This window comes from Anolis carolinensis, chromosome 3, assembly GCF_035594765.1.
Source record: "Anolis carolinensis isolate JA03-04 chromosome 3, rAnoCar3.1.pri, whole genome shotgun sequence".
Classification (NCBI taxonomy): Eukaryota; Metazoa; Chordata; class Lepidosauria; order Squamata; family Dactyloidae; genus Anolis; species Anolis carolinensis.
Window position 1 is genome coordinate 61,642,758 of NC_085843.1, and position 22,212 is coordinate 61,664,969.

Here is a 22,212-nt window from a genome sequence, read left to right on the forward strand (position 1 = left end):
TGCCAAACTTTGCTTTTGAATCACTGCGGCCCTGGCACAGAAAAAAAGCCCTACTTGAGCAGCTGAGAAGGAAAGGAAAGAGGGGGAAGCAAAATCAGGCTCCCTTTTTCCCCAAAAAACAGGTGTTGTTCTACAAAGGACGATGGGACGTGCAAGCCTTTTGCCAAACTTTGCTTTTGAATCACTGCGGCCCTGGCACAGACAAAAAGCCCTGCTTGAGCAGCCGAGAAGGAAAGGAGGCAAAATCAGGCTCCCTTTTTTCCCAAAAAACAGGTGTTGTTCTACAAGGGATGATGGGACGTGCAAGCCTTTTGCCAAACTTTGCTTTTGATTCACTGCGGCCCTGGCACAGACAAAAAGCCCTGCTTGAGCAGCAGAGAAGGAAAGGAGGCAAAATCAGGCTCCCTTTTTTCCCAAAAAACAGGTGTTGTTCTACAAGGGACGATGGGACGTGCAAGCCTTTTGCCAAACTTTGCTTTTGAATCACTGCGGCCCTGGCACAGACAAAAAGCCCTGCTTGAGCAGCCAAGAAGGAAAGGAGGCAAAATCAGGCTACCTTTTTTCCCAAAAAACAGGTGTTGTTCTACAAGGGACGATGGGACGTGCAAGCCTTTTGCCAAACTTTGCTTTTGATTCACTGCGGCCCTGGCACAGACAAAAAGCCCTGCTTGAGCAGCTGAGAAGGAAAGGAGGCAAAATCAGGCTCCCTTTTTCCCCCAAAAAACAGGTGTTGTTCTACAAGGGACGATGGGACGTGCAAGCCTTTTGCCAAACTTTGCTTTTGAATCACTGCGGCCCTGGCACAGACAAAAAGCCCTGCTTGAGCAGCCGAGAAGGAAAGGAGGCAAAATCAGGCTCCCTTTTTCCCCAAAAAACAGGTGTTGTTCTACAAAGGATGATGGGACGTGCAACCCTTTTGCCAAACTTTGCTTTTGATTCACTGCGGCCCTGGCACAGACAAAAAGCCCTGCTTGAGCAGCTGAGAAGGAAAGGAGGCAAAATCAGGCTCCCTTTTCCCCAAAAAAACAGGTGTTGTTCTACAAGGGACGATGGGACGTGCAAGCCTTTTGCCAAACTTTGCTTTTGAATCACTGCGGCCCTGGCACAGACAAAAAGCCCTGCTTGAGCAGCTGAGAAGGAAAGGAGGCAAAATCAGGCTCCCTTTTTCCCCAAAAAACAGGTGTTGTTCTACAAAGGACGATGGGACGTGCAAGCCTTTTGCCAAACTTTGCTTTTGATTCACTGCGGCCCTGGCACAGACAAAAAGCCCTGCTTGAGCAGCCGAGAAGGAAAGGAAAGAGGTGGAAGCAAAAATCAGGCTCCCTTTTTTCCCAAAACCCTTTTGCCAGACTTTGCTACTAGCGTTGAAAAAAGAAAAGTATCCTAATCAAAACGAAAGCCCATCCGCCCACAATAGGCAAAATGGCGCAGCAGAAAAATTGCAGGCCGGGTGGGAAAATGGGAAACGCCAATCTTGTGGGGAAAAAAGCCCACAGGCCCTTTGGAAAAAAAAAACAGAAACACCCAACAGTTTCCAACCCCACCCACCCCACCTCACCCACCCAACCTTTTCTCCCGGTCTTCTAATCTGTAGCCTAGCTCTAGCTCAGCCAAGGAAGCTGTGACGCAGCAATCTTGCCTGCCTGTGCCTGCGGAATCTCGCTCCCAACCCACCCTCTCTCTGCAGATCCCGAAATGAGCCACGAGGCTCCCGTGCACCGTCTTTTCATTCAGGACGTACTACCAGCCCCTCCCCCGGGTTAAACGTGCTCTCTGATTGGCCACAAGGTGGAAACAACACCCTAGGTTTCCCCAGTGCACTTAAACAAGTTTGGGTGATTTGCAAAAGCTTTTTTTCCCAACGAAAAAAAACGACGACATAAGAAAAACGGCCTGTCGCGGTTCGAAACCGCGATATCCAGACGTGTGGACAATCAAGGTCATATATTGCTTCACAAGTAACGAAAGTAACGAATTAGTAACGGGTAACGGGGAAATCGAATTATTTGAGCAAGCCTAGTAGATACCACATGCTACAGTAAACAGCCCAGGTCTCACACTTCATCCCATGGTTTATTTTAGGAGTGAAGCTGTATTTTGTTCAGTCGCCATATCACTCTTTCAGTCGCTGATGAATGCCACTGTTCATTCCCCATTACTGCAAGTATGGAATGAAAGGATACAGTTGGCTTTGGAGATAAACACAGCTGACCACAATGATATTTTATCTTAATTTAAACCTTAATCCATTTAAATAGTATCTCTACTGTAATAGTAGCATTAAATCACAGAAATGCGAACAGTGTTAACAGCAGGACATTATCTTTTATGGAGGGCAAACAGCAGGGTTGCTGTTAATGAGGACATCATCAATTTATCAGTAAAAGGTCATTCTAAAAGAGGTCCTGCCCTCTCCACTTTTTTCGAGATGGGGTTGTTTTGTTTTTTGACCGTACAATAGCTGTCTGCACCCAGAATCATTTTTATCAATCATCTTATACAGAGATAGCAGACATCTTAATTCAATGTTTCCATTAATGTTTTCCAGACGTATAGTGTCTCAGGGACAATTCAGAGCTGATAAATTAAGAAGCATTCCCTCCCTGGTACCTTTAATACTTTTAGAGTTCATAAATTATTTCTAGTTACTGTTTTTATATTAAATGTTACATTTCAGTATAGTTAAAATGCCTACATCTTTTCCATATAGTTGTGGCAGCTTTTAAAAGTTATCAACAAAGATGGAAAGAGTTCCATTTAACACTAAGACATTTTCTATGTTACACACTATATTAGGATAATATATTTTAAATTAAATGTGACTTTGCTTCTTTTGTGGGGATGCTTTTCTTGAGTAATTTTTAACAATTTTATTCCTGCTTGCACAAAACAGGCCTTCTGGATTTGAAGAAGAATGTGAGCATTGCATGCATATGTACTTCTGCATGCACAATGCTATTACATACACAACTCCTCTTCCACATTAAACTACCAGTTCTGTAGGTGCATATGATGCATAATTAAGACATCAAAAAGATTCCAGTCAGTATTTTCTAAAAAGCTGGCATATGCTTAACATTTCTCAATCATGAGTCTCAAATCATCTAACTGTACTAATTCAGTCTTGTAACCTCTTTGACTTTGTGACCTCTAAAACCTGACAAAGATTTTGATATTGTTCCTGACTCATCTCTTTCTATAGTATTATTGTTCTTTATATATCATTGTAAAAGGGCATGATGCTCTATAGAGAGAAATTACGGCAAGGTTTAGGCCATAAGGAGCTTGTGACTTAATTTAATATTCCCCTAAAGTTTAAATCAAGGTTGCTGTTTGGAAATGCTTTAGAATCTAGTGCTGCAGCTACATTATGCGTGTATTAATTAAAGTTCGAATGCTTGCCTTTTTGTGCTCCAGGCTGAGAGTGGTAAGTCAATATTTTGCTATCACCACAGTACAGTCTCAGCAGCAGTGAACTTCTGATTTTAATATTGATTTTCCCATTGTACAGGAATTAACATGTGTCTTGCTTCCTGAAAAACAGATCTTATATCCTGTGCATACCTCAAAGGAGAGGTTTGGAACAGAAATGAATAGTTCATCATTTTAACTGTTTGTAATATTTGGCAGAAGCAAAGTAGAGAATTTGAGCTCTCTAAATATATCATGGAATTATGTTCATTCCTAGTGTAATTAATTTTCTGTGACTGGAATTGGGGAAGTAGAAAATGCTAACAAGTGGTTACAGAATTAATACAGAAATGAAAGATTAAACCATAAAAAAAACTTTGTTCCTAAATCAGGACATCCATTCAGGGTTGAATCTGACAGCTGATGGTATACTGGTATACGTAAATAGCCTTAAGCATGCATTGGCTCATGCTTGCTCGGAATGACAGCATGGAGCATTCTTTCTTTTTTTAAATGATTTTTATTGAAAGTTTCTACAATCAGGTAGCTAAAGGGATAGGGGGGATGGGTAGTGGATATGTGTGGGTGGGAAGGTATAGGAATAGAGGGATAGGGATCTACAGGGATTAGGTAATAGGGTGTGTTCAGATCCTAATTATGGATATGGGGAAGGGAGAGAGTGGGGGAAAGTCTCTGGGGGGAGACATGGGAAGGATAGTGGCCTAGTTTGGGGGAGGGGGTAGACTTCCACTCTTCTGTCTTCCGTTTGTTTTATTTGTTAGTTTATCTTCTTAATTCTTCTTGTAAGTATTCTTCAAAGCTACAACTAATCTTGCAGTCATAACTAAATATGTAAGATTTTTATCATTATTCTCTTTGTTCTTAACTATATTTTCCCCCTCTCTACCTTGCATGTCATATAGTCCTAGTAATTAGTAATCTGGTTTACATTGCAGATCTATTTTTAAGATTTTCTTACATTCAATATGAATTGCTTTCCAATATTTTGTTTATTTCTTTACAACCCCACCACAGATGGAAACAGAGCCTATTTGCTCTTTGCATCTCCAGCATTTGTTGTCCATATTTTTGTACATTAAGCCAATTTTTTAGGTGTTAAATACCACCTATGTATTGTTTTCAACCAATTTTCTTTAAGGTCAGTGGCAAAGGAATACAGTAGAGTCTCACTTATCCAAGCCTCACTTATCTAAGCCTCTGGATAATCCAAGCCATTTTCGTAGTCAATGTTTCCAATATATCGTGATATTTTGGTGCTAAATTCGTAAATACAGTAATTACTAGGCTTGATCGATCCATGAAAAATTTGATTCTAAACTCGTTTCAAAACTAGAGGGGGCAGTTTTTCGTTTTTGTTGCTAATAACGAATTTGGCCCCCAAAATTTTTTGAAATTAACGAAAATTCGTTATTTTCGAAATTAATTCGTTAATGGCGGACGCGCATGCGCGGTGGCCCAAAAACAGCCCGAAGGGGGGGGACTTAGGGGGCTCTCCCGCCCTCATTTTTTGAGTGATCTTCTTCAAACTTGGTACAGTGGTAGAACACATTTAACACTGATAGCTCACCAAAATGTGGAACGTTTCCCTTATCCTCTGATTTTTGGAGAATTTTCATAGCTTTTATAATAAACCATTTTTTAATAATTGCAGAAATCTGTTCCTGGTTTGAAAGTCTTATTTCCTGTTAAATTGGGTTGTCTTTACTGTGAAAGTCATTGTTCTACTTCAGAAACTTTGTTTTTGTGGCTGAAACTTTGTTAAATTGGTGTGTGTGTGATATATATTGTGTGTGTGTGTGTGTATATATATATATATATATATATATATATATATATATATATATATAGTCCCTGCTTGTGTGTGTGTGTGTGTGTGTGTGTGTGTAGGTAAAGGTATCCCTTGACGTTAAGTTCAGTCATGTCTGACTCTGGGGGTTGGTGCTCATCTCCATTTCTAAGCCCAAGAGCCAGTGTTGTCCATAGACACCTCCAAGGTCATGTGGCCGGCATGACTACATGGAGTGCCATTACCTTCCCAGAAACACCCAGAAAATGGGAATTCCAGACAGGAAACAATCAGGGCCAGCTAATACCTCCCAACAAAGGATTCCCCCAGGTAGGAAGCAGCCAGGCTTTGAAGCTGCAAGGCTATTCAATGCTAATCAAGGTGACCAATTGCAACATTCACACTTGCCTCCCACAGACAAGAGTTCTTTCTCCCACCCTGGACCTTCCACAAATATATAAACCCCACTTGCCTAGCTTCGCACAGACGTCAAAACCTCTATGTCTGCCACAGATGTGGGTGAAACGTCAGGAGAGAATGCTTCTGGCACATGGCCATAGAGCCCGGAATACATACCACAACAGTGTGATCCCGGCCATGAAAGCTTTCGACAACACAACCACAGTATCCATTCAAGTTCATGTAGCGTGGTATGGACTGGAGACCTGTATTGGGGGGAGGGAGGGTGCGAATCTGGGCCCCTGGGAGCAGCCGAGGACGGGCCTGGCCCACACCCCCTCGCATCCCGGGCCTCTTCCTCCTCACCGCCGGGCCCCTCTCGGTCTCTCCAGGCCTGAGCTGAGGCGAGGCAGCGGCGGCCATTTCCCCCCTCCGTCTTCCTCCTCCTCCTCGGCCTCCTTCCCCCTCGCCCCCTCCCATTGGCTGAGCCTCCCATTGGCTGAGGGGCAAAAGGAAAGGAGTTTGGGTGATTTGCAAAAGCTTTTTTTTCTTAACGAAAAAAACGAAGAAATAAGAAAAAACGGCCTCTCGCGATTCGAAACCGCGATATCCAGACGTGTGGACAACCAAGGTTCTATATTGCTTCAAAACAAACGAAAATAACGAATTAATAACGGGTAACGGGAAAATCGAATTATTTGAGCAAGCCTAGTAATTACAACATAACATTACTGCGTATTGAATTACTTTTTCTGTACAATTTGTTGTATAACATGAAGTTTTGGTGCTTAATTTGTAAAATCATAACCTAATTTGATGTTTAATAGGTTTTTCCTTAATCCCTCCTTATTATCCAAGATATTCGCTTATCCAAGCTTCTGCCAGCCCGTTTAGCTTGGATAAGTGAGACTCTACTGTATTTGATTTTCTTATTCCAGATGCTTTCCCATTCACTCATATGCATTGGTCTACCCAAGTTTCTAGACCATTTTAATACTGAATCTTTAATTACTTCTGATTCTGTGTCTACTAATTTGTTATATAGTACTGTTATATTTTTTTATTTCTTTGAAGTAAATTATTTATTTATTTCCAACATTTATATCACACACTTTTCACCCGAAGGGATTCAGGGTGGCTTACAACAATGTCAATAATTCGATGCCTACACAAAATCAAAATTACAGAATACATAAAATCAATTAAAACTATTAAATACAATATAAACATTTTAAAACAAATAGTCAGATCTATTCGTCCACAAAAACCTCGTGCTTTAACCATAAGTCAGTCCGTGTCATTTTTGCCATTATTCCTTAAAAGTCTGAACACATAACCATGTTTTTAGGGCACTTCTGAAGCTCAAAAGTGTTGGAGCTTGTCGAATATCCCAGAAACCATTATTTATATTGAATCCCACTTCTTTATCTTTCTTAAAGCTTTCTTTAATTTGAAAGAACTGAAACCAGGAGATGTTTTTATAATCTTTTTGGATTTCCACTAATTCCTTAATTTGGGGTGTATCTTTGTTTACATTTGATCTTTTAAGGATCTCTCTATAGGTTGGCCATTGGGTCCAACCTAATAGTCTCCTCTGATTAGCTTCTAAAGGAGAGAACCAAAGCAGAGTTTTCTCATAAAAATATCTTTTATACTTTTCCCATGTTTTTATTAGGGCTGACCTGGTGAAATGATTGCCAATTTTTTTCTCAACCTTATTTTTCTCACACCATAAATACCCATGCCAGCCTCTCCTCAAATCATACTCTTCTAATGTTAAAATTTTTGCTCTGTCCAATCTTACCCATTCTCTAATCCAGTCTAAAGGGCACGTTTCATGGCATATTTTAAAATCTGAGAGGCCAAATCTCCTTTTTGATTTAGGGGTGATCATCGTCATTAATTTTATTCTGGGTTTTTTTATTTTTCCATATAAATTTTGTTATTTCTTTATTCCAATCTTTGAACACTTTTGTATTTATTATGATGGGAATGTTTTGAAACAAATATAGCAATTTAGGTAGGATGTTCATTGTGATGGTCGCTATCCTTCCCAACAGGGATAAATTTAATTTTTTCCAGTTCTCTAGGTACTTTTTTATTTCTTTCCACTTCGCCCCATAATTTAATTCAAGCAATTGATTATTCTTTGTGGCTATCCAAATGCATAAATATTTAATTTTTTAAAACTGTTTCTCATCCTGAAATCTTCCTGACTTTTCGATGACATATTCTTTGTTAAAATCACAGTTTTCTCTCTATTAATTCTGAAACACGGCAAGTTGCCGAATTCCTTGATCTTTTTTAACCAATCTTTAATTTTTAATTTTGGATTTTCAACTATACCAAAAACGTCATCCGCAAATACGTGGATTTTAATTTCTTGTTTATCTAATTTAATACCTATTAAATTTTCGTCCTTCCTTATAGACTTTAATAGAATTTCCAATGCAAAGATAAAGATTGAAGGGGATAGGGGACACCCTTGTCTAGTTCCCTTTTTTATTTCAAATTCCTCTGTTGTTTGTCCATTCACCCTAATTTTAGCTTTTTGTTGCTCGTAGATAGCATAGATTCCATTTAAAAATTGTGTTCCAATATCTAGTTCTTTTAATAATAATTTTTAAAAATCCTAATTAAGCTTGTCGAAGGCTTTCTTGGCATCTAGCGATAAAAGCCCACTTATTTTTGATTATTCTGATCATAATATCCAATTGCATCGACTATTATTCTGACATTATGGTTTGGTAGAAACCCCGTTTGGCCCTCTGCTATCCATACCTTCAGAAACTCAGTTAATCTATTAGCTAGTATTTTTGTGAAAATTTTATAATCCATATTTAATAACAAAATAGGGGGAAAAATTTAACATCACATGGGTCCATTCCTTCCTTGTGTATCATGATGATTTCCAAGATGATTTCCAAGAGTCTGAGATGATCTTTTCTATTAAGGCCTGATTCATTATTTTCTTTAAGAATCGGAGTGTCTCCTCTTGTTCAATTTTGATTGATTTCCATGATTAATGGGCAATGATCTGAGAAATCTCTCGCCATAATCTTCAATTCATTTATTTTTGTAATTAGTATTTTCGAGGACCAAATCATATCAATCCTTGACAAGGACTTATGCCTATTTGAATAAAATCTTTCTGTTTTGGTTTCCGCACTCTTCAAATGCCCTGTAGGTCATATTCCTCATTAAATAATAAGAATTTTTTGGGAGAGAATTATTTTCCTTTCTTTTTTGTTTGTATCTAGGTTTCTATCTAGCACTCCATTAAAATCTCCTATAATAATAATGTGGTCAAATTCCCTCTGGTTAATGTTTTGCTTTAATAGTTTAACGAATTTTCTCTTTGGCCCATTTGGTGCATAAATATTACAAATTAAAATAGTTTCATGTCCTAATTCTATTTCAACTGCTATAATTCTTCCTTCCTGGTCTCTAAATTCTACTTCTGATTTAATCTTTTTGTCTATATACAGAACAACTCCCCTTTCCCCCCTTACTTCTAGAGAATGGTATTCCTTACCTAAATTGTTGTTTGCTAAACATTTGGAGTGTTTCTGAGCAATATGAGTTTCCTGTAAAGCAATGATGTTAAAATTATTCTTTCTTAAGTACTAGTTATAAACTCATTTTCTTTTACTGGGAGAATTCAGGCCGTTAATATTATTTGAAAAACATTTTATTAATTGTGTAAAATTACTCATTTAGTATGTCCTCCTCCTCCTCTTCCTCCTCCTCATCTGTTAACTTGTCAGGGTCATCTTCGGGAAAGTGGATCAAAGCTACATTATCTTTTCTCAGAGAATAGAATCTTCTTTTTTTAGGGTTTTTGGGGTTCTTCCCTCTACCGATGATTGTGGAGTTTCTTTCTGTGCGATGTCCTTCTTTAATTTTCTGTAAAACTCATCGGCCTTCTGATGGAGCATTCTGATCACATATAGAATTGGACCATCATCTATACCCATTAAGAGTGATGCACTATGCCCTGATGTCTCACTGTAGGCAGGCAGTCAGTTACTCTCCACACTATCTTCTAAACTGTAACAATATATGCCAGGAGTCCCCAAACTACACATGCGGCCCATTGGAACCATTTATCTGCCCCCCTTGGGGGTAGCTCGCTCCTCCTCTGCCAAGGCAGCAGCAGTGCGGGAAAGGAGTGAGCGGGGCGAGCAAGGAAGCATGGAAGATGAGTGCCTTCCCCCCCTCGCTTGCTTCCATGTGCACCATTCTCTTCTCCCTCACCCTGCGCGCTCCCTTCCCGCCACTGCTGCTGCCGAGGAAGATGCGCTCAGGCCAAGCGAGGAGGGAAATGCGCTCACCTTCCTTGCCTTCTCGTTTGCCTTACTCGCTCCTTTGCTGTCGCCACCAGGTAAGGTGCATACGGAGCAAGTGAGGAGGGGAAAGCACTCATTTTCCTCACCTCCTTGCTCGCCTTGCTTCCATGTGCGCCTTTCTCTTCTCCCTCGCCCCGCATGCTCCCTTCCCACCACTGCTGCCGCCGAGAAAGATGCGCTCAGGCTGAGCGAGGAGGGAAATGCATTCACCTTCCTTGCCTCCTCGCTTGCCTTACGCGCTCCTTTGCTGCCGCTGCCAGGTAAGGTGCATAGGGAGCAAGTGAGGAGGGGAAAGCACTCATTTTCCTCACCTCCTTGCTCGCCTTGCGTGCTCCTTTCCTGGCACCACTGCCGCCGAGGAACGCGCACAGGGTGAGTGAGGAGGGGAGGGCACTCACCTTCCACTCCTCCTCGTTCACCCCACACACTTCTTTCCTGCCGCCACCACTGCTGTGAAGCACGTGCACGTGGCGAGCGAGGAGGGGAAGGTACTCACCTTCCATGCCTCCTCGCGCGCCCTGCGTACTCCTTTCCCACCACTGTTGCCACCGCGGAACGCGCGCACTGGGCAAGTAAGGAGGGGAAGGCACTCATCTTCCACACCTCCTCGCTCACCCCACACACTCTTTTCCCATCACTGGGTGAAAATGTTTTAACTGGGCCTAGCTATACTACAGGGATGGTGAATAAGTGCCCCTCCAGTCAATAAACTGGGACTTCCATCATCCTTCAATATTGCCAATGCTCAGTCTCAGCAAAAGGGAAAGGTAAACCTTTCTTGGCTAGAGATCTCTTTGAACCCTGATTATTACAGTATCGTTGTTGGTCAGGGGTGCTTTGATTATGTTTTGGTTCACAAAGGCAGAAGGGGGTTGGACTAGATGGCCCAAGGGGTCTCGTACAACCATGTTTATTACAGTATTATTATTATTATTATTATTATTATTATTATTATTATTATTGACACAAAGGCAGAGTATGGCACAGCAAACGAGATATATATGATGGATTATTATTATTATTATTATTATTATTATTATTATTATTATTATTATTGGGTGGCTGTCTGTCAGGGGTAAACCTTTCTTGGCTAGAGGTCTCTTTGAACCTTGATTACAGTATCGTTGTTGTTGTTGTTGGTCAGGGGTGTTTTGATTATGTTTTGGTTCACAAAAGCAGAAGGGGGTTGGACTAGCTGGCCCAAGGGATCTCTTCCAACCCTCTTTATTATTTTTATGTTGATGATTATGATTATTATTATTATTATTAACATTGAGGCTGTATTTATTCCCTTTTTTATTTCATAATAAGATATGTGCAGTGTGCATATAAATTTGTTCATAGTTTTTTTTTTTTTAAAAAAAATTGTAGTCCGGCCCTCCAACAGTCTGAGGGACCGTGAACTGGCCCCTGATATCGTGTTTCCCTGAAAATAAGACAGTGTCTTATATTAATTTTTGCTCCTAAAGATGCTCTAGATCTTATTTTCATGGGATGTCTTATTTTTCCATGAAAAAGAATTCACATTTATTGTTGAACAAAAAATGAACATTTATTATATACTGTACAGTAGTTGTCATCACAAACCAGCATGACCAGACAAACTGTGAAGAATCAAGAATTTCTTGTTACTACCATTATTTCCATGTAAAACACTATGGTACGTACATTTACCGATCCTGCATGCTCTGGTGTTCTGTTCGGCGGGCATGCTTCCAAACAAAGCCTTTGCTAGGTCTTACTTTCGGGGGAGGCCTTATATTTAGCAATTTAGCAAAACTTCTACTCGATCTTATTTTCTGGGGATGTCTTATTTTAGGGGAAACAGGGTATATGCTATCAAGTTAAATGTAAAACAGGCATTTTTCCCTTTAATGGTTGTGCAGAGCGAGGGATGTTTTCCCACTAGCATTATAGAATGGAGGCTATTGTCTACTAATCATCTGAGTTCCTCCTGCAGAATTTGTGAAATGTAGTTCAGGGGGGAGCCTTTGGAATTCTCATTTAGAAAGGTCCTCAGCTTCCCTAAACTACATTTCCCAGAATTCTGCAGGAATGGATCAAACAAATAACCTCTTTTCTATAACACTCGTGGGAAAACATATCAGCACCTGATAAAATTCCATTTTCTATACAACCATTTTCTGTACAACTACTAACATGACATCTCATGACGGTCTTTCCACCTCATCACATGTGCCACCAGAATTAAGCTCTCTCGCTGTGTCCCAGCAGTGCTCACACAGGAGCATGGTGATCTGTCGTCTCTGCCCCACTCTATTGTGCCTTCCCACCACCTGATCACTTGGGGGGAAGCCTGTTTTCAGTGGCTTGATCCATCTTTCCGTATGGAAAGATGGGGAGCCTGCCATTGTCTGTCGCTGCCGTTTTTTCTGGCTGCAGAGGCAGTTCAGCCATGGAGCTTCCCTGGAAGTAGTTCTCTGGGTTGTGATGGGAACCATCAGGCTCCATAGCTGAACTCTAATAACCTTGTTATTGCCGCCAATAAAAGGAAAGTGTGAAGAAGTCCCTTCAGTGCTTTACAGTAGGAAAAGTAACAAATATTTCACTCTTACTAATTAGTGTATTATTTATATGCATGTAGAAAGTAGTCTTTATCCAACCTCTCTCCTTCCCTCCCTCCTCCCTCTGTTAGCCACAATATATTTTTTATTGTTGTTGCAACATCTTACACTTAATTTCCCTTGATGCTCACACTTATACACATTTCATTTTATCTGCACCTTCTTTTTAAATACATTCTTCTCTTCAATAACATTTTTATTGTTAACAACCCTCATCCCCACCCCCACCCCATCTTTATCCAGCCTATATGTCATGAAAAGCTTGAAAGTGAGGATGAAGAGATGCTGGTGGAATGCTCAATGGTTGACCTGGAGCTCAGCATCTACCTCAGCCAAGCTTAGAAACAGCACCCATGGAAGGAGCTAATACTACTCAGCCTGCAGAACAACTGCAAATGAGTTCCTCTGAGAAGGCTGAGAAAGAGTTAACTGTTCCAGCTTTTGTGGACTTGCAAAAAGAAAGGTCTCCACTGTGCAGGTCCTTGAGATAGGCCAATAAAAGAGCCAGCAACAGATAACTCCTGTGAATTTAGGATTTAAGATACTCAGGAGTGGCACCTTGTTGCTGGTTGCAATGTCAGTTCTAGAAGCTATGACCTTGATCTCTTGCTGTCTTGTGTTTCCTGAACCCTGGATGTACCTTGGACCTTGGCTTGCTGATTCTGATTCAACTTTGGTAATTGGCTTACAACCCTGAAATTGACATTATGTTTCTCTATTGTTTTATCCTGTTAATATTTGCATCGCTGTTGGATTATTGGCTTGACCTTAGACTGTTGATTAACATTCTGCTGGTATTTTGGTTAGAGGTTTCTGAATTCTGCACAAGCATAAGGAGAATGTTAGATCAATCTGCAACAGAAACTGTTGGTACAGGATTTTTCTTTTTCTGAAGGCATGTTTTGTGTGTGTGTGTGTCAGGAGCAACTTGAGAAACTGCAAGTCGCTTTTGGTGTGAGAGAATTGGCTCTCTCTGGGCATAGAATCGAACTGGTAACCTTCAAGTCATCAGTCCTGCCAGCACAAGGGTTTAACCCAATGTGCCACTGAGGGCTCTTTCTGAAGGCATGGCATCTTTGCAATGATGGCAACAATGTCTCTCCAAAGTCTTTTGCTGAGCAAGAAGTGTCTGCTGCACTGAAAACTTGCAGAGATATTTACATATAAGCCTATATGCCTCTTGCATTAGTCTTAAAATTGATGTATGATGATGAAAGAGATACAAATAAAAGAGAAGCACACTTCTGAATATAAAAAAATAATATTAGTGGTTTTGGATCATTGCACTTTGTAGGAAAATGTGGATTATTTTGCATACCTGCCATCCACAATACACTAGTAAGAAAGAAAGAAATTACCTAGAAAATTTTTCAGATGACTGAGGGGACCAGTTGCATTGGAACTGGTGGATGATGGATTTTATTTGATAAAAACATCACTAATCCAAATAGTTCTGTGAAATGTCCAAGTTATTTTGCAATTGCAACCAAACCACATAAACATATACTTACACATTGATTGTCACACACACCAGTATCTAACAAATATATTCTGTAATAGATTCCTTCCGCACAGTTTTGCACACATTTTTGAAAAAAAGAAATTCCATCACAAACTCTGGAGAAGGTAATTTATCACGTTCTAATCTACATCTTAATACAGGAAATACACACTACGTCATTCAATAAAAGAAGCAGATCAAAGAGCTGACTTTCTTCTTATGAAGCTACAGTTGTGGAATATTTGATCCCAGCTACTGATAAATTCTTGCCTGTTTGCTTCCCTCTACAACTAATTTCTGCTCATATTTTTAAAAAGGCTGAGTTTTAGAGCCTTAATTGCTACTACAGAGTAGTATATTGTACCCAGGTCATGTTGCATTTTGGCACAGAGGCCTTGGCTTGGCTTGAAGGACAGCATAAATCAGGCTACAGTTTTCCCACTTTGGGGAATATTTCTTTACGAGTTATTGGAATCATAATCAGATCTCTTGTATGTTCTAACATGAACACTGCAACCTGATCTTGTACTTAACAAGGGAGTACCCATCAGGAAACATTGTATGGTTTACATCTTAGTAGAAATGCATATCTTTACTTTGTTAAATGCAATCTTTTTACATTTGCAGGATGCTTGCAGTGTTACCAGAATGTCACTATTCAACATAAAACATCTTCCTCCCTCTCCCTCTCCCTCTCCTCTCATATATACACACAATTTCACACACAAACACACAATTGTTATAATCTGGCGGTAAAGCAGAACTGTGGATTTGGAATAGAGCAATTTAAAGCTGCCACAGATAGTGAGATCCGGGCCATGGATAGCAAAACCAAAAGCTCAGATACTGAGTCCTGTTAAGTGGGTGTACCTAGTGAGATGAGGAAGCTAAACCCAATGTTCCCCAATTAAAAAATCTCACCAGTTGAAGAACAAGCCACAGAGGGTTTTTTTTTTTAAATTTCAATCCAGTTGGAAGGGATGACAGCTTGCAGTAAGCCGCTAAACGGAGCTGAGATCCTTTGTGCAAGCAAACCAAACATTTTATACATTCAAATCCTTTGTCTTTCCCATTCCCGCTCCAATTGGAGCTGGCTCCATGTTGATTGAAGGAGCCTTGTTGATGTCAAAGCTTTCCTTTGGTATAGAATATGTTTATATAATTGTAACTTTTTCTCAAATAATAATAACAATAAAAAATAATTAACATGGAAGGGGGAATAACCAGCGAAAATGAGGAAAATGGTTTCCCTTCTTCACCTCCCCACCCCCAATAAAATCAACTATCTTTAAAAAAAAAAAAAGCTTTCCTTTGGAGAGGCAGGACTGTGATGCCCATCAGCCAATCAGTGTTCCCCACTTACAATGCAGATTTCTGCCCTCTAATGGCTGATGGGGGTCAGGATGGTCCAGGAGACAAAGGTATGTAAAGGAGTCCATACAGTAGATTGTTCAGAGTGATGAGATTATCAAGTCCAGTCCTGGGAAAGGAGAAATCTCATTGTGGAAAGCAAGACAAGTCATCCCGATATCAGGGAAGAAAATGCCAAGAGATTAGTGTTGCCATTATGTTCCGGTGAAGGTACAAAGGGCGAGTGGCTCTGCTAATGGATCCTGTCATCCTCTGCACAGAGTTATGGAGGCCAATACAGATGGATTGGCCCTAGAGGTGATGGGGGCTTGGGTCCTTTGTGTTTAGATGATGCCCAGGAAAACTGCTAGAGGCAATTCTTGGGTCATGAGGTGCTGGGGAAAGGTCATCAAGGTCTTGCTGAGTGGCTTCATACTGCAAAGTTTTATGAAACATAAAATATGACATTGCAAACATACGAGGGACACGTACATAGGGGAGCCATAGATACCGAGGGGGACCCAGCGAATGGAGACCTGGCTATCCACTTGGGCGATGGTTGGTTATGGATTAGGTTGGGGTGCAGGGAAGTGGTATTGGGAGAGAAGGGAGGAGGGAAGGGAGGCGGGAGGAGGGAAGGGAGGCGGGAAGGCCATGAGGGCTGTGGTGCCATGTGGCCACCAGATTCAGCAGTGAGAAGTGAAATTGTAGGGGAATTGGTTTGCATATTCAATCTCCATGAATTAGAAGGGTTTTTGCCTACAGCAGCTCTTCCCCACTGCAGCTTGGATGATGGAATTTATAATAATTTTGCATTCGGGGGGGGGGGGGATCTGTGCTCAATATCAGATTAACACTATTTAAATGTAACCAACTAACTTTTAGTCTTTTTTCCCATAAGACAAAAGGTCATTGTTTATATGATACAAAATAAAAAGCATTTATAAATCAGTCTTCTGAAAAGTATATCGTGGATTTCACAATGATACTGCTTTTCAGTGTGCTCAAAAACTATTATCTGAGGCCCCTGTTTAGCATCAAAAATGGAATAGACTTGATCTGTGAAATAATTTTGATTTATCACCAATAGCATGTGAGAGATTGCTTCCATCTAAGAAGTGATGGGAAGCATCTCAAAATTGTTCTTGTTATACCATCTCTAAGCTATTAGTGATAAAGGAGAGGTGTGGATTCTATGGAAAGTAAAAGGCTCACAGAAAGAAAGCCCATATGCAGTGATGAAACTTCATTAGAGCTTCTTAAAAGTAGGGAGCTCGTCTTATTAAATAGGGGAGATGGCTTGATATTCCACAAAATAAAATAAAATTGATCCAACCAAGATTTTTTTTCTAGTTTTCTTCTCAGTCTTCAGATAAAAATTACAAATCTGACTAAGAATACTTGAATAACTTCCCCTATTAGGAATAGGGATATATTTTTGCCTCATTCTTTTGGTCTTGTTCAGTATCCCATCAGCATCGCTATTCTCTTGCATGCCTTTATTGGATTGTGCAGTATTATGTTTGTATTGTGCACATTTTATATATGCCTCTTTTGTATGCATTTTTCTAGTATGCTCATTTTCATGTGAAGTTCTCTTTGACTGAAACAAGTTTCTATGCATTTTTCAAAGTTGTGCATTTTTTATCATGTATATTTTTTGGAATGTGTGCTTCCCTGCCCCCACTGTATGCATTTCAAAAGGTACACTAACACTGCCCAAGTAATGTGGGACAAAAATCATCAGGGGAAGATGTGAATTGAATGTGCACCTGAACACACATCAAGGACAGGAACCATGCTGAGAGCTTGCCAGTATTTATATACACCTGTGTGCTTGGCTCTGACCTGAATCCACAGTATGGCTTCATGGCCATGGATAATTAGGGTTTGATTTTTTTTAAAGCTCTCCTCCCTGGTGAATACATGTGGATCACCAGAACTCCTGCCCCTTAATTGGTTATGCCATGCAATGCTGTTTACACCTGCACACACTATTGTGCATTATAAGGACCTATTTTGGAGTAATCTGTTATTTTTATCATCCTGGTTTAAAGCTTCTAATGTGTTTCCCTGAACATTTTTGTCCCATGTGTCATTGCAACATTGCATTTTTGAGTGGCCTTCAATCCACACTACGTAGTCAGTGTAGAGGTGCCCATAATAAAAATGTTTTTTGGAGCGGGGAAATACAAACCTAACAGATTAATTCCCATCTCTGTCCACAATATCAATTTTGACCACTGTAGATGAGAAATTATGGAAAGCTATTTTAAGGATCCAAAGGTCTTCAGCTATAGGTTATGCTTTTCCCTTCCAAACATGCCTTACAACTTCCAAACATTGTGAACAGATTGCTATATTTTTATTACTCTATTTTTCAATGATAATAGAGAGGTGGCGCAGCAGGTTAAACTGCTGACTTGCTGATTGAAAGGTCAGCAGTTCAAATCCGAGGAGCAGGGTGAACTCCCAATGTTAGTCCCAGCTTCTGTCAACCTAGCAGTTCGAAAACATGCAAATGTGAGTAGATCAATAGGTATCACTCTGGCGAGAAGGTAACAGCACTCCATGCAGTCATACCGGCCACATGACCTTGGAGGTGTTTACGGTCAATGCCAGCCCTTTGGCTTTAGAAATGGAGATGAGCACCAACCCCCAGAGTCAGATATGACTAGACTTAATGTAAGGGGAAACCCTTTACCCTTTACTAATATTCTTGTCCTTGTTCTCCTCAACTTTGTATTTCACCTTTTGCCCAAAAGATGAAAATCAAGGCAGCTAAAAAGGATTGGAACAACCCACTATTGTAGACTCATTCAAACTATTTGGTGATGCCATGTTTCTTTGCATCAATCCACAGCCAAATATTTTGGTGCATAGTATCGTGATGGGGGGGGGGGGAAGTATGACAATCTCTCTTGGATTGCATGTCTGACTCTGAAAGTGGAACCCAATGCTATGTAAAATAAATTCAAATCTAAATCCAAATTTAAAGGAATTATGAACTAAGTGTATCTCTTGTTTTGGCTGAGTTGAGTTTTAGGTCCTTTATCCACCCTGACTCTATGGCAATTTATAAAAAAAATAGTAATAAAAATATTGCAGTGGACCACGATATTTGGTTCTCTAATCCCAGATTATCTGATTTGAGCTGAGTCTACACTGCCTTATCATCCAGTTCAAATCAGATAATTTAGGATCAGAACCTGGATTCTAGGGGAGTGTAGTTGGACTCTCAGAAATCTCAGCCATTTTACCAGCTGTCAGGAATTGTGGGAGCTGAAGTCCAAAACTGGACCTCTAGAGGACCAAAGGTTATCTACACTGCCCTATAATCCAGGTTCTGATCCCAGATTATCTGATTTGAGCTGGACTATAGGGCAGTGTAGACTCATATATTTCAGCTCTAAGCAGATAATCTGGGATCAGAACCTGGTTTATAGGGCAATGTAGATCCAGTCCTAGAGAACCAAACATTATGGTCCACTGTTGATGCAATATTTTTTATAAGTATTTACTATAGAGGCATATACGTTTCAAGTAATAATTATACATATTTTTTTATTAAGACAACACCATTACATAATTTATTATTTCAGAATTCCAGAAATTGTTTAAATGGTGTCATGCTCAAAATAGAGGGTTTCTCTATTCTATTTTAAGGGTTTCTCCATACCTGTTAGTATAGAAACAATCAAATAATGCTAGGATGCTGCACTTCTCTTCGCAATTTATTAAGCTGGAGGAAGTCATGGTTTTGTCTGCATTTATCATTTGTGTGCAAACCTATTCAGCACACAGATAAACAGTCACATTAAATTTGCTGTGAGCTTGACCTCTCCAGCTTCTGACAGTCCTCGTTTTATCAACAAAGACAAATGGAGGCAAAAAATTGCAGCATGAACCCTTCCATTTTATCACTGTCAACCTTAAATAAAATCATTAATTTCAAATGAAGTTTCTTCCTCACCACTTCTCATTACTAACATTAAAGTACCAGAATCAGTTTGAGATGGAGAATACAATCAGCTGTATAATGCAGAATGTGATGTGCTTGTTAAGTTTTCACACCTGAAAAAAGAAACATTTTTGTTTATTTTAAATGAAAGTATTATTTAGTAAATAGAGTGGTGGAGTTGGATGGGAAAACCCAAGTTCAAATTAGAGACCAGCTATGATGTGTTTTTCCTTTCTTTCCTTCAGTGGCCTCCCAGTCTTGAACCTAGCTACACTTCTGCTTCTACTTCTTCAGTTACCTATCTTTGATCTTCTATGTACAGCACCAGTCTTTTGATTCGGCTCTACTTTCTTTTCTTTTTTTATTTAAATTTTTATTCAAATTTTTCTTACACTTACATGCATTAAAATAGCAATAAAAGTAACTCACAGGGGTTGGTAAAGGGGGAGAGGAGAGAGGAAAGAGGGGAAAGAGAAAAAAAAAGATGGGGGGGGGAGGGGGAAAAATTGGGATCGGGGAAGAAAGGGGTACAGGAGTCCTTCCGCTTCCTATTTTTTGTGGGCTGGATTTTGTTCCATTTCTTCCTTTTTTACATTAATTGGACTAGAGTTAGTCATTGTAAATATCCTCGGATTCTTCTTTTGCTTGTTTTTTCTTTGCCTTTTCTTTGTATTCTTCGTATTTTTCCCAATTAGTCGATTTTATTATATTGCCCCTATTTATTTTCATTAAGTATGTTAATTTGTCCATATCATATATCTCGTTCAATTTCTCCAACCATTGTTGGATTGTTGGTAATTCTCTTTGTTTCCAGTATTTCGCAAAGGTTATTCTTGCTGCAGTCGCTACGTATGTAAATAATTTGTCTTCATTTGAATTCAATTTCATTATACTCTCTGTCAACCCAAGTAAATAAAACTCTGGCTTCATTGAAAATGATTTTTGTAGTATTTTCTGTGTTTCTTCATGTACTGATTTCCAATATGATTTTGTTTCTGGACAAGACCACCAGATATGAAAGTATGACCCTTCCTGCTTTTTACATTTCCAACATTTATTGTCTGTGTTTTTATACATGATTGCTATCTTTTTTGGTGTGATGTGCCACCTATGGAACATCTTGAGCCAATTTTCCTGTAGGTCTGAGGCATACGTATATTTTTGTTTTATGTTCCATATTGCTTCCCATTCTGACATCATAATTGAGCGTCCAATATTTTTTGCCCATTTTGTGGCACATATTTTTACATATTCTATCTCTGTCAACCATTCTAGTAGCTTATTGTATATTCTCGCGATTTCCTTCTTGCTGCTTTGCATCAAGATATCCCAGAAATTTTCAGTTTCATTAAATCCTAATTTTTTGTCTTTCCCAAATTGTTCTTTTAGCTGGGCATACTGAAACCATGATATTTTGTTATATTTTTGTTTTATTTCTTCTTGTTGTTTTAATTGAAATTGTCCATCCTTTTTCCTTAATATTTCTTTATATTTTGGCCATTTTGTCCAGTCCAAGAGTTTTTTCTGATTGGCTTCTAACGGTGAAATCCATAGAGGTGTTTTCGTATATAGTCTTCCTTTATATTTTCCCCATATTTTTATTAATGAGGATCTGATAAAATGATTTCCGAAATTTTTCTCTACTGATCTTTTACCATACCAGAGATAGCTATGCCATCCCCTCCTCAAATAAAAGCCCTCCAATGCTAGCATACTGTTTTTTTCCAGGGTTGCCCAATCCTTTACCCAGACTAGTACACAAGATTCATAATATAATTTTAAGTTCGGTAGTCCAAATCCCCCTCTTCTTTTATCATCTGTCATTATTGTATAATTTATTCTTGCCTTTTTTCCCTTCCAAATGAATTTTGTGATTTCCCTTTGCCATTCCATGAAAAGTTTGTTGTTCCTTATTACTGGAAGGTTTTGGAACAAATATAACAGTTTGGGTAAGACATTCATTTTTATTATTGATATGCGTCCCAAGATAGAAATTTTCAGGTTTTTCCAATTCTGTAGATCTTTTTTAATTTCGTTCCATTTCATTTGATAGTTATTTTTCAGTAGATGTGCGTTTTTTGCTGTTAACCAGATTCCTAAATATTTTAATTTAGGTACTATTTGGATGTTTGCCACTTTCTCTATTTCCTCTTGACTCTTCTTTGGTATATTTTTTGTCATGATTTTTGTTTTCTTTTTGTTAAGATAGAAGCCAGCCACTGATCCATATTCCTCTATACAGTCTAGCCACTTTTGAATTTGGTGTTTCGGGTTCTCAATAATACATATAAGGTCGTCGGCAAAAGCCCTTATCTTGAATTCATAATTTGCTATTTTTGTTCCTTTTAGTTGCTCGTCCCTTCTGATGTTTCTTATTAAGATTTCAATTGCAAAGATAAAAATTAGCGGTGATAATGGACATCCTTGACGAGTTCCCTTGTTTATTAGTATCTCTTTCGTGTATTGACCATTTATTAAAATTTTTGCCCTCTGCTCTGTGTAGATCGTATCAATTGCATTATAAAATTGGTAACCTATATCAATTTCTTTAAATAATAATTTAATGAATCTCCAATTTAGGTTGTCAAATGCTTTCTCTGCATCGATCGAGAGTAGTGCCAATTCTTTTTGATGATTTGTTTCATAAAATTCTATTATGTCTACTATAGTTCTCACATTTTCTTTCATGTGCCTTCCCGGAAGGAATCCTTTTTGCTCCGGCCCAATCCATGTTGTTAAGAAATTTTTAAATCGGTTTGCCAATATATTCGTAAAAATTTTGTAATCCAAATTTAATAGCGTGATTGGTTTGTAATTTTTTACCTCCGATTTGTCTGTATCTTCTTTGT